Source organism: Tupaia chinensis, unplaced genomic scaffold, assembly GCF_000334495.1.
Source record: "Tupaia chinensis unplaced genomic scaffold, TupChi_1.0 Scaffold000625_1, whole genome shotgun sequence".
In the NCBI taxonomy this organism is placed as follows: Eukaryota; Metazoa; Chordata; class Mammalia; order Scandentia; family Tupaiidae; genus Tupaia; species Tupaia belangeri.
In genome coordinates, this window is record NW_006160145.1 from 652,151 (window position 1) to 656,703 (window position 4,553).

At 54.2% G+C, this 4,553-nt stretch overlaps 1 long non-coding RNA gene across 1 annotated transcript in view; it reads right to left on the reverse strand.

The window, feature by feature from the left end:
* Positions 1 to 3,361: 3,361 nt before the first annotated feature.
* The window catches only part of LOC102493732 (uncharacterized), a 25,957-nt gene continuing 24,765 nt past the window's right edge, over positions 3,362 to 4,553 (reverse strand). The window contains exon 5 of the long non-coding RNA XR_001371184.2: positions 3,362 to 3,473. This is a non-coding gene — a long non-coding RNA (uncharacterized LOC102493732). The remainder of the gene's footprint in view (positions 3,474 to 4,553) is intronic.

A 4,553-nucleotide genomic window follows, 5' to 3' on the forward strand; every position in this document is an offset into this window, starting at 1 on the left:
TGCTGTAATGCCATCATGTTTGTACGAGTACCCTTGAGGGTGACAAATCTGTGCCTTGTTAAGGAGGGCGGAATTTTTGGAAACAGCTAGTAGTCATTTGGATCCAAAGCTGGTGACTAAGGTGGGTGATCAAGCTGGGTCATTCTTGGGACAGAAATGAAATGTGGTTAGGAAGAAATCCCTAAGGTGGGTGAACAAGCTGGGTCATTCTGGGGACAGAAATGAAATGTGGTTAGGAAGAAATGAGCCAGAGATGCTTTAGTGTTGTTGTTGTTGTTGTTGGTTTTGTTTTTTAAGTTTTTGCCACAGGGCACACATCTCACTGGAGAGAGATGGAGAGAGACAGAGGGAAAGTGAGAAATCACCTCCTCTGGGGATAATAGGCACCACTCAATCACTTGTCCTCCACTAGATTTGGAGCACACATGATCAGCGCCCAGCGTGATTTTCAAGTTGCCAGATCCAGGATTTGAACCACAGTTGGCTATGTGAGAGTCCAGAGCCTTAACCACCATGCCACCTGCTGGCCCTGAGACTCCTGTTTTCAAGTGGTCCCTGAGGACAGCTCAAAGGTGCCCCAGATGGAAGCAGACTGTGCTGTGAGTACGCCCGCCTCCTCCCGAGGTAGCCATTTTGAAGAGGCATACTCCGCTGGATGAGGACATCCTGCTCTTTACTCTAGCCGTGGTTCTGGTTCTTTCGAACACGTAAAGATGCAAACTCTGACTCTCTCTCCTGAAAAATGCAAACAGACACATATTTTACATATAGTCTCAGGGGACCCATGGGCCCTCTAGAGCTGGTCCAAGGATCCCAGGTTAAGAATCTCCATTTGGGGAGACCAGCAGTTAGCGTAATGGCTATGTCACTAGACTCCCACATAGTCGACCTTGGTTCGCGTCCCAGACCAGGTGGCTTAAAACTCACGTTGGGCGCATGTATGTGCGTGCCCAAGATCCCGAGAGGAGAATGGAGGAGAAGGGATTGTGGTGTGGCCATCCCTCCTGGGGGGTGATTTCTCGCTTTCTGTCTCTCTGTCTCTGTCTCTGTCTGGCGAGCGCATGTGCCCTATGGCAAAAACCTCTACAAAAAAAAAAAATCTCCGTTTGTAATGAGCACACGAACTGGATTTAAGGCACAGAGAGCAAGAAGCATGGTTTCTCCGTTTCTTAGTTTCTGCCCACACACCCCAACGAGGAGCCCAGCACAGGGCTATGACGTAGCAGAGTCTCTAGAAATAACACGTGACCCACGTCTACACTTTGTGTACAGGTACACACACATGTACACATGTGCACGTATGCCCATACACAGATTTAACCCACTTAATTCATGCATATGAATTTATCCACAAACCCCCCTACCCACCATCTTAACTATTACCAAAGTAAGACTGAAATTCCCTTTGTGGGTGAGACCCCTGCGGCCAGCTCCTCCCTCCGCACCCTCCACACCCCCGTCAGCTCAGCAGGCCAGGCCAGGCCGTGCGCCTTCTCAGAATGGCTGCGTTTCAACCTCGAAGATGCTCTTCTGGGAACGATGCAGGAAAGAGCCCGTGGCTCCAGTTAGACTCAGGGAGCCAGGCCAGGAGCGATCATTACTTTGGGAGCACATGGGCCAGGCCAGCCCAGCCCAGGAGTCCTGGGTCCCTCCCCTTCCCTGCCAGCCTGCTTGCTCCCAGCAGCAGCCAAGGGCACAGGGATGGGAAACCACTGGCCATGAGGCCTCGCCGCCACCAGAGGGACCCATTTGTGCTGAAAGGACGCGGAGTCTGGCTGAGATCCTGTCTCCCGCCTTCATCCCTCTGACTCCCACGCAGACTCTCCAGTCACGGCGCCAGGTGCCAGCTCCGGAGAGGGGCAAGGCACGGGGTGCAGGGCTCAGGTGGCCACCAGCTGAGGCAGGTCTCTGCCAGCCCTGCCTGCCCCAGGGGGGTGCAGAGGGCCTAAGGCCAGGATACCCTTGGGGCCCAGCACAGCCAGCCCCCAATGCCCCTGAACTCGCTGGCTTTTTCCAAGGTTCCCTGTTAATGGTCCCCTTTCCTTATGGCAAAAGCACCCCCCAAGTTCAAGGGGGAAATGAGCAAATTCAGACCAGGAAAGACACCTGTGACCACCCCTTCTCAATGACAGCCTGGTGCCAAGGTAGGGCTGTGTTCTACCCAGGACCCTCAGGAGGCCAATAAACAGCAGGGGAGCCTCTCGGGGAAATGGGCGTGCACTGGCTTGGGCGGGGTGTGTTGGCAGTGTGTGTGGAGCAAAGCGTACCTCCAGAGGCATGAGCCACAGGTGCCCAGAGGTGGAGCGGGGATGGGGAAAGGAGCTGAGGACTCCTGTCTGGGGTGGCTCCGGCACTTAGTGTGAGCACACGCCGCTGCTGCTCCCCTTTCCAGCTAAGGAAACTGAGGCTCAGAGTCGTGCCGCCCACCCGACCAGAGAGCTGAAGCCAGGGCCACCTCGCTCTGGAATGAATACCTTTGCAAAATCCCCAGGGCCTCTCAGGGCAAGAGTCAGTGCTCAGGCTCAACGAAGAGGCCGCATGATGACCACCCGAGCTCTGTGCCTGCGTTTTCAGGACCACCCTCAGCCGCTCACACTGTCACTGCATCTCCTGATCTCACAGGTCCTGCCCTTCGGAGACCCGGGGTGGGGAGGCATTGAGGAAGGGCCTCATCACACACGGCACTGAGCGTCCCCTGCTCGGTCTGCAGGTCCCCTGGCCTCCCTTGGCGGCTCAAGAGAATGGGCCAATAGTGACCCTGTCATTCTCTCTGGTAGGCAGCCCCCTGCCACCCCACACTGGGGGACCAAACTCTGAGAACACACATGCACCCTCTGTCCCCACCTCCCTTCCTAGGACACCTCTTCCCAGACTCAGCCTTGAGGCCCAGGGAGAGGCCCAGCTTGGTTGCCAGAGCAACGGCTCCATTGTTCATGGCGGTGGCAGGAGTTCAGCGCCAGGCCCCTCGGTCCCCAGTCTGCTCTGCCTACCATTCCTGAGCCGGTGGAGCTGGCAGGGCCCCATTCTTCTCCTGGGGGTCTCTTTGTCACCTCAGGATGCAGAGTGGGGGGAGACAAGCTGACTGTCACCATGCCAACATCACACTGCCCACATCTGAGGGGGAGGGGAGGGACTCAGAGACATTCGCTCAGCAGTTCAGGGAGCAGCTGGTCTGTCCCATGGGTCCCCTGCCCCAGGGCCCCTGCTGCTGGCCCAGCCGCAGCCTCAGGGTCCGGAGGGGATGAAGGTTTCTTAGCAGGCTGTTTCTCACCCAGTTTGCTCCATGTTTGGTTGGTTAGAGAAAGCTTGGGGCTTAGGATTTCTCTCACCCTCCCGAAGGTGCAGCTGGCAGGCAGGCCCCTGGCCAAGGCAGAAAAGCCAGGCTGTGCCCCAGTGAGCTGGCCGGTGCGCCGTCATCCACGCTGGCTCTCCCCTTCCCTTAGCTGCATCCACTGAAGTGACCCAGGACCATCCTGTGAATAAAATATTATTAAACCACTTTACACGTAGGGACACCCTTATCCAGAAGACGAATGGTCCTCAGTGCGCAGATACTTAGCACCAGAGGTGGGATTCGATCTCTGGCCTGCCTGGCTCCAATATCACTCCTTGAAAATCAAGAAGAGGAGCCAGCAGGTGGCATAGTGGCTAAGGTGCTAGGCTCTCACATGGCCAACTGTGGTTTGAGTCCCCAGACCCAGCAACTTGAAAATCATGCCAGGCGCATGTGTGTGCATGCCCAAAATCCTGAGAGGGGGATGGATTGCAGTGCTACTATCCCCTATGAGGGGGTGATTTCTAGCTTTCTCTCTCTGTGTCTCTCTCTGTCTCTCTGGTGAGCACACATGTCCTATGTCAAAAATCTATCTAAAAAAAAAAAAAAGGAGAAGGAGGTTGAGAAGAGCTTACGTTCTTCCCAGCTCTGCCAGATCTGCTGGGTATGGTATGTACAGGAAGTTAAGGGCAAAGTGTCTTGCATATAGTAGCTGCTTACTAAATATTGCACTGCATGAGAAGGCCAGAAGGTGGGGTAGTGGGATCCCACCCGGCGCACAGAGCAGTGTAAGTCCTAGACCTAGTAGCCTGAGATTTCACCCTGGGCATGTGTGCACGCATACCTAATATCCCAGGGGGAGAAGGGTTGCAGCAGCATGGTCAACCCCACTGAGGGATGATTTCTCACCTTCCCTCTCTCTTTCAGTCTCTCTCTGGCAACTGCATGTGTCCTATAACAAAAACTAAAAATAATAATAGTAAGATATGTATCATGTGCCTTTACCACCTATTTAAAAAAGATATTGCATTGGGGCCAGCAGGTGGCATGGTGGTTAAGTCATTGGACTAGCACATGGATAGTCCAGGTTCAAGTCCCAGACTGGGCAGCTTGCTTTCTCACTTTCCTGCTCTCTCTGGTCAAATTAAAAAATAACAATAATGAACAAAATTAAATAAAATAATTTTTTAAATATACATGGCTGGGAACCAGCAGTTAGCATAATGGCTATGTCGCTGGACTCCCACGTAGTCGACCGCGGTTCGCGTCCCGGAGCCGG